This window comes from Cryptomeria japonica, chromosome 7 (genome assembly GCF_030272615.1).
Source record: "Cryptomeria japonica chromosome 7, Sugi_1.0, whole genome shotgun sequence".
Lineage (NCBI taxonomy): Eukaryota > Viridiplantae > Streptophyta > Pinopsida > Cupressales > Cupressaceae > Cryptomeria > Cryptomeria japonica.
This window is the reverse complement of record NC_081411.1, coordinates 321,416,686-321,425,808: the sequence shown is the minus strand read 5'-3', so window position 1 is coordinate 321,425,808 and position 9,123 is coordinate 321,416,686.

Below are 9,123 nucleotides of genomic sequence, written 5' to 3'. Positions count from 1 at the left end.
TGAAATGAATCTTGTGCGGGATCCTTATGGGTCGGTTCTTGACCAACTCTGAATTTCTTGTAAAACTCCTCCTCCTCTGTAGGTTCCTCTAGCTCTCTAAACGTCTTGTTGAGCTCATAGTCGCTGGAGGATTTGTCTGAACCCCATTCCCATTCGTTGGAATCTGTAGAATAGTCATCTTCTTGTTGGACTTCAGCCACTTTGACTCGCCATATCTGTTTTGTTCTTTTATTGTGAATCTTGGGGTTTAGAAAACCAAGCCCCTTGGAGCGTTCCCTTCTTGTAGTTAGCTCAGGTTGTAAAGGCTCCATGACACCTTCTTTGCGTAGTCCAAGAGGGCTTTTTCCATCATACCCAAATCTTTGTAGAATTTTGAAACCTTTGCCATAGTTCTCACAGGGTATTATAATTTGATCATGTGTATCCTCTTCAGCGTCCTTATATAGCATTTTATATAAATTTTCTTCCTCTAGTTCGCCCCATTTTTGAAAGACGGTAGGATCCCATTTGAGTAGCATGATGGAGATTTGCTTATTAGGCTGTGGCCTCCCATATTCCTTGGGAGAGGTCATGACTTGTCGTAAGAACATTGTTTGATTCAGAGTGTATTCTCCCATGCCTTTGTCTTGAAACTTGGCTCTAAGTTCACCTTGTTTGGATGTCGAGGGCTTTAATGACTCAGGATCAATATACACTGAAGAAGGAGTAGCCTCACGATTGCTGGGAATGATAGTCTCAGTATGCGATCTCAAGTTATTGCAATATATGAATGGATTTGGATCACCATTGACCGTTACTTCGACTCCATTATGAGGAAACTTAATGCATTGGTGGTATGTTGATGGAACTGCCCTCATTTCATGAATCCACGGACGTCCTAGCAATATGTTATACGTGAGGTCTAGATCCAGGACTTGACAAACCACATCCTTTGTGACTGGCCCTATTCTTAGTGGTAAGATGACTGTGCCCTTGGATGAACGCTCTTCATCATCATAAGCCTTAATAGTGATTTGGTTTGTAGAATTTACAGCTTTGTCAGAATATCCCAATTGTCTGATGGTGCTCAATGTACAAATATTAAGACCTGCTCCTCCATCTATCAGGACTCGCTTTATTCGGTGTTTATGTATGAAGGCTTCAATATGTAGAGGTGCATTATGAGGCTGACTTATGGAGGCGTCATCGGCTTCTGTGAATGTGAAGGAGTGTGGAACGGATAGGTATCCCACCATGGCTTGAAACTGGTCCACGTTTAGATCAGTAGGGATAGCAGTATCTCTCAAGGTTTTGTCAAGGACAACTTTATGTGCAGGAGATATACGTAAGAGCTCAAGAATAGAGATGAGTGCGGGTGTTTTCCCTAATTGCTCTACAAGGTCGTACTCAGGCTTAGTTGACGGAAGATTGGTATTCTTAGTAGAGGTACCTGGCAATGTGATCTTACCTCGACGGGTTGTAACATGACATTCGGAGGTAGATGTGGACGAAGATCCCACACCTCTTAGGACAATTTTGGGTCTTTGAGAAGAATTCTCAGGATTTTTATTTTTGATAGTAATGGTAGAAATATGATTGTCCATTGAGATGTGATTAATAGTGGAATCATAATTGTAAGATGCTCTGGTGTAATTGGCTTGATCATCTGTGACTTTGCCTTTTCCCTTGTCATGTTTTGGGAATGGTTCCTTAAACACCTCATGCTCTTGATTAGATGAATGTCCCTCAATCTCAATATCTCCTCTGTCAATGAGATCTTGTACAATGTTTTTCAATCGATGGCAATTACTTGTCTTGTGACCCTTGCTCTTATGAAACTCGCAAAATTCATCATCATTCCACCAATTTGGTTTGACCTTTGGTTCATATGGAGGAAAATTTGGGACTGTGATCACTTTGTTTGCTACAAGCTTTTTGAATACTGATTCAAGTGGTTCTCCCAATGGAGTGTACTTCCTTCGTGGTTTAGCAGCCATTTGATTGTTCACTTGATTGTCGGTAGAACTTGAACCAGAAAAGACGAACTTTGGTCTTACTGTGTTGGCATCAACAACACCATCATTAACTGTGTTCTTGTTCTTGCTCCAAAATTTTGGTTTGTCCTTTCCTTTGAAGTCCTCTTTGTTTTCTTTGAATAGCTTGATAACTCCTTGTTCAATTAAGACCTTTTCTGTTGCTAGGCCCTTTTCAATGACATCCTTGAATGTAGACAAACAAGCTTTTCTGAGATCATAGCCAATAGCCTTGTTAACGTTTTGTGTGAACATCTCCACCATTTGTTTTTGCGGGATCTCACAAGAGCATCTGCTAGCTAAGTTTCTCCATCTTTGTAAAAATGTTGCGAAAGATTCTCCTTCTTTTTGTTTAGTATTGCACAAGGTAGTAACTGAGACATCTGTTTCAATGTTGTAAGAAAAATGCTGAATGAATGCTTCTGCCAAGTCGCCCCATGACTTAATACCGGGAGGTAATTGAGAAAACCATTCCATAGCTTGATCTCCTAAGCTCTGTGGGAACAACCTCATCAAGTATGTTTCTTCTGCCGCTACCTCAATGCAAGCTGTGAAGAATTGTCTTATATGTGCCTTGGGGTCTCCTCTCCCTCTATATTTGTCAAATTTTGGTGTTACAAAGTGCGGAGGAAACGGAGGCATTGGAATGCTCTTATCAAATGGATAAGGGCATATATCTCTCATAGTATATGTGGGTTTTGATGTGCCCATGTCTTCCACTTTCTTTTGTAGATCTCTAATTTGTTGCTCCAAATTATTTTTGGGAGGAGATGGATTTCTTGTAGCATATCCCATGTTTGAAACACCCATTTGAGGAGGAGCTTGTTGCATGTATGGATGATACTGATCGTAAACATGTCCATATGGAGGTCTATATTGTTGCGACATGTATGGAGCACTTGGCATAACTTCTTGTTGAGGGACCCCATATCTGTTTTGTGTGTATAAACCATATTCAATAGGCCTTTCATTTTCCATTGTGTTGCCCCCAATTTTGGCATGAGGTCTCCTTGTGTCAAAATTTTGAGGATGTCCTTGTGTATCCACTTGTCTTAATTGACCCATATCTTGAGCATGTGTTTGAGCATAGGGCCTCCATGATGGTCTTTAAGCGTAAGTATCATGCATTTGAGCTTGTGTATGTGGGATTGCTGGTTTCTGAAGCAAAACTGATGGTGACTCCGACATCATATTATTTGGTCCTCCACTATTAGGTTGAGTTTGTTGTGAAGGTCTACTTTCCATAAATTGAGATAAGTCAAAATCATGTGGTATTTTAGCTCCACTTTGTGCCATCATGTTTAGGAAATATTGACGATCTCTCCTCATTATCTCTTCAACCAATCTATTGAATTGAGGATCCATTATAGATTCTTGTATGTCTGCTGAAAGTATTGAAGAATTGTCAACATTGTCATTGTGTGTAGCATTGTTGTTTATAGCGTTTGCGCTTTCCACATTTGGATTGTGTCTATAAACATTCATGTCTGGCAATGTAGTGTGCTCAGGATTGTAGAAGACATCATTGTCATACTCATAAGAACTCATGTTTGCGGATCTTTGAGCTTCTTTAGCTATTCTCCTAGATTTTTGAAGGCGGATTTCAACCATGAACTAGGTGTTTAGCAATATGTGAGAGACTAGACGGAAAATATGACAAGAGTATGGAAGACCAAGAGTTGTATGGAGTGTAAATGAATCTTGAGGTGTACTTGCAATGTCCAAAGTGTAAGACCAAGTATGTAAGTAGTAGAGTAGGTGTGACTTCCAAAGAGAGGATAGTTTCTCTTGATGAGGTAAGCTGACCTTGACTCTAAGTAAGACCAAATGAGACCCAATGGTAAGAAACCTTGATGAGGGACCACTTAGCAAAGTGTAGTTGTGTGTAGTGTGTTGACAAAGTATGATGAGGACAAGCAAGTGACCTTTTGACTCAAGTTTAGACAAGTATGAATGTAAAATGAGATGTGAAGCAATGATGGACTATGTGAGACCTTATAACAGGCTGAATGCTAGATGAAATCTGAAGAGACAACCTAGGAAGCTCAAGTATGCCGAAACTGATTTCTTTGTTTGTTTGACTGTTAAAATTTTCAAATCCTGACACAGACGCCTCTGTATACTTCACAGACGCGGTTTTAAGACACAGACGCTACTCTGTTTAACGCAGACGTGATTCTGAGATTTTCCTGTTGATGCTTGCTGGGATTGTAACAGTTTTTGCAATTGTGGACATAGACGCGCCTGTATACTTCACAGACGCGATTCCCAGACACAGACGTGTCTCTGTTCGACACAGACGCTGATAAAAACACAGACGCTATTCTGTACTTCACAGACGCGTTTATCCGACACAGACGCGGTTTGAACAAACACAGACGCGTTTCTGTAACCTTCGTGCAATCTTTCCTATCTGTGAAGTTGTTTTGTTGTGACCAAATCTGATTGTTCAACTGTTTTTCGTGACAAGAGGACACAGTGCTGATGACTCAATGTTTGCTAGTGTTTAGACTCCAAAATGACTCCAAGAAAGTGTGTTGTTTGATGTAAAAGGTTTTTGCATACACTTGAAGACACAAAAGACACAATGTTTTGCTGTTTTGTCTTGATTGTTTGAATGTTTATCATAAGTCAAGCACAATTCTTATGGCTGGCCAAGACAATAGTTGTTGATCCCACATGGGGTTTTACCCCCGAGGCTACGCTATTCAGAGCGGATACTTAGATGCTTGACCTCACTGGCTCCACCCTCGGCACTCACTTCTCGGGTCAGCCAAGCATCAGTCCCCATGAAAACTCCCCATGGAGAACTTTGTATCTCTACTAAGAACCGTATGTGTGTGGGCCGCTACCAGAGGTCCGACCTCCTGCCCCAACAACTAGAAGGATTTGGGCCTCTAAAACAAAATGGTGCTAGTAAGGGCATCCGCTCGTGTGGCCATACATGCGGCACTTTCAGCTCTGTAAATACAAAAGGCTCCCAGCCGGTAGGGGTTACGCCCTACAAATGATCAAATAAATTTGATCAAACGGGTTTATGGGGAGACATAGTGTCGGTATGAACTAATCAGCACACGTTATTCATAGTTTTCACCATGAATACATTTGATTATAGTGGTTTGGATGAGGTGGGTTTTCCTCACTACCACTTGGGTCGTTCTCTTCTCACTAGTAGTCCTAATGACCACACGGGAAGACAGGCCCTCTAAAGAGTAAACAAAAAGAGCCTATTGCTCAAGACACAAAAGACAATGATTCAATTTTAGTGCACCAATTGAAGTGTTTGCTAAGCTATGAAACAAGGCACACAATAAAAATTACAAAACCCTAGCTAAGGCCCTGCAACAAAATTGTTAGTAGTTTGGGTTGTTTCAAATGATAACCCCTTCCTGCAAGCACACAAGTTAGGTAAATTTTTAGAAAACCCAAAAAGACTTTGTGAAAAGGGGCCTTCAACAAAAACGTATTTGTCTCCAAAGCAAGCTGCACAAACCAGGTTAGCTAGATCTGCAAAGGTTAGCCGAAAATAAACCAGATCTGAAACCCTAAGTACAAGATCCAAAAATCCGAATCAAAAAACTTGAAAAATTTGCAAAACAGAATGCACAGATGTTGTTATACCAGACATAGACGCGTCTGTCTGACACAGACGTGGCTCTGTAATTCACAGATGCGGCCACAGAACACAGACGCTTCTTTCTGCTACAGACGTGATAAGATGATGCACAGACGCGATTCGGAATCACAGACGTGACTTTCGGAAACCTGCAAAAATAGAAAATGACAGAAACACAGACGCGATCCAAGATATCGCAGACGCCTCTGAAATACAATAACGTGATCCGAACACTCGCAGACGCGGAAAAAACCTAGAATGTCGTCGAAATCGTCCGATCTGCAACTTCAGAAATGCAAAATCTGCAACAAAAATGTTAAGTGTAAAGGGACAAGGGTCCCATCGGGCATGCCAAAATGTATATGGTGAAAATGGATAACAATGATAACAATATTGAAAGACTAAAATGGATTCAACCACTAAACCCTAGCCTAACAATGAACAAAGATCCACCATAACATATGAAGATAACCTAAGACAATGCAAATAACTCAAAAATCACAAAGATTATACCATCACATGTCCAATAGGGTTTTGATCTCCATTCTTCCTATCTCCATTGATCTTGCTTGATATACTTGCTCTCAGATTTTTATATGCACAAGAGCTCAACAAAGAACGGAATGTGGTTGCAAGTGGAATTGTAGTGTAGCCAAGTACTCCAAAATCAGTCATTAGGGTTTGACAATGAAGAAAGCATCTCCTTAAATAGAAGACACAATATGAAATGGAGGGTTAAGATTGAGAGGTGTAAAAAGAGAGGTCGGCTAGGATTAGAGGGTAGGTATAAGAAATACCAAAATAATGAAAGAGGTAGGTAGTGTATGAATTAAGAGATGAATGACATGTGTCATGTGTAGAAAAGGATAATGAATTAATTAAATAAATAAAGATTTATTTAATTAATAGAAGAAGTAGGACAATTAAATAAATAAAATATTTATTTAATTTAGAAAAGGGATAATTTAAATAAATAAATGTATTTATTTAAATGAGAAATAAGGCTAGAAGAGGATAAATGAATTAATTAAATAAATAAAAATTTATTTAATTAATAGAAGAATTAGGCTTAGATTATTAAATAAATAAAATATTTATTTAATTAAACATGACAATTTTGAGTGTCTACAGCCCCCATGACTGGTGATCATAGGAGGAATGTCTTGTATAGAAGTAGCCATTATGTTTGATGTAAAGGTAGGTATGCTAGCAATAGAAGTTGTCAAAGGAATAGAATGATTGACTTGTGTAGGAGGTTGTGTATAACCTAAAGTTTCAGCACAACTCTTCATAGGCATCACATTCGAACCCACAATGTGTGCAATACCACGCAAAATATCAATTCCATTCTTATCACTTTGAAGCATATGTTTTAGACCCTCAATTAAAGGAAGAGCTTGACTATCGGGGTATTCTTGAGACATCCATTGTCGAAAATCATCAAATTGATTATCCAATTTTGCAAGTTGTTCTACAGAAACCTCATGGAGATCTTCTTCATCATTAGGAGGATTAGAGGAATTACCCATGTCCTTGTTAAAAAGGCTATTCAAATTAGGTTCCATCTCCTCAGTAATTAAACCTCGGAAAGACTTAATTCTACGGCTTCGTCTAACGGGAATAGTGTAAGTAGGGCTTATTGTTGTAAAACTCATGCACTAGAGAGAGAGAGAAAATTTTGAATTTTAGAGGTAGCAATTTTCAGTAAAATCAGCCAATCTTCTAGATTTAAGCTATTAAATGCAATCACGACAGTCTCCTGAAATTTCGGAAAAAATGTCCGGGACCGTGGCGCTCGGAGTGCACACAGTCCTTGCAACTTTTTTCTAAATTTGCAGGATGAAAGTTATGATGATTTTACAGCTAACCTGAAAAAATTGAGTGATTTTACGATTTGTAGATAGGCCAAATTAAAGTTGCGATCTCAAAATTGAACCCTACCCAGATTGTCGAAAAATGCAAAATTTGAATTTTGAAAAAGAGAGGGAAACTGAAATTTTGAATTTTATGATTTGAGAGGGAATGTCAAAAGCAATGCAAGTTTTGAATTTTAAAAGTTGACTCAATTTCACGCAAAATTCAATTTTGGAAGCGGAAATCAAAGTTGTTGTAATTAAGCACTTAATTTCAAAAGTCACAAATTGCAAGAATTTGAATAAAGCACTAAAATTTCGAATGAATGCAAACACACTTTTCAGATTTAGGACAGTAAGAACACAATTTTGACACAAAATTTCAATTTCAACAATTTTTGAATAATTAGAAGCCTTAATCCAAGCAATCACAAGACCAACTTTGACTGTAATTTTGAAAGTGTTAGATTTGATAAAATCAGCCAAAATTCTGGATTTTAGCAGGAAAATACAGTAAGATCTTGCTCCCGAAATTTCAGAAAAAATGTCGTGGACGATGGCGCTCGGAGTGCACACGGTCCTCGCAACTTTTTTCCAAATTTTCAGGGATGAAAGATATTGTGATTTTATTGCAGAATCCAAAGTTACAGCTGATTTGGAGATGTTTTGATCAGTGAAATTGTCGGACAAAGGTTGAATCAAGAGGGTTTCAAAAATTAGGGTTTTGACAGTTAACCACTTAATTTTCAAAATTAAAGCACAAATATGAACTGATAATTTGCAATAGAAGGGCAGATCTGAAACAAGCATTAATAATTAAACATTTCACAAGTTCAATTACTAAAAAGAAAATTTAGGGTTTTTTTATGTAATTAACTTCTAAAATTTGCAAAAGATCAAACATGGAAATGCAATCAAGGAAGCCAATTTTCAGATCTAAGCATGAAAAATTAGAAAGGATGTTCATGTCGGGTTCACCAAAATGTAAAGCGGAAAATCGATCGAACCCTAGTTGCTCTCCCCTCTTCCAACTCCGAGGAGAGAGAAGGGAGGTCGCTAGGGTTGATGGTTTTCACTTAGGGGAGACTTTACATTCAAAAGAGGGGTTGAAACCCACAAGATCCAATCCCACACAATGCAAGATTGGATGCTAAATGAGTTTCAAGGGTTAAGACAGCAAGGCTACCCTCTTTTGTAAAGAATGTAGATAGAATGATTAAGCTAGGAATGCATAGAAAGTGAGAAAGATTCGCTTATAAACTGAGATAGGGATATAGGATGAAGCTGCGGACCTGGAATTAGCAGTAAAATGTCGATACGGCGCTGTCCTACAAATTTGAACAAAAGTTGATGAGATGATGGCACTCGGTGTGCACACGGTCCTCCGAAAAATCCGCGAAACGAAGGGGGATCTGTTCGTCTCTGCACAAGGATTCCAGATCTTCAATTTCAGCCGCGTACCTGTAACCTACACATAGAAAAGCGAAGACGATTGGGGGGTTAGGGATTAGGGGTTTGCCTTTAGGTTAAACCCCGATTTTGGAATTAACCAAGAAATGAGAAATGCTGTAAATGTAAATGATTGTAATGTAAAACAAGTACTAATACCTTGTTGTAAGGATGTTTGTATCCTTATGTGCGA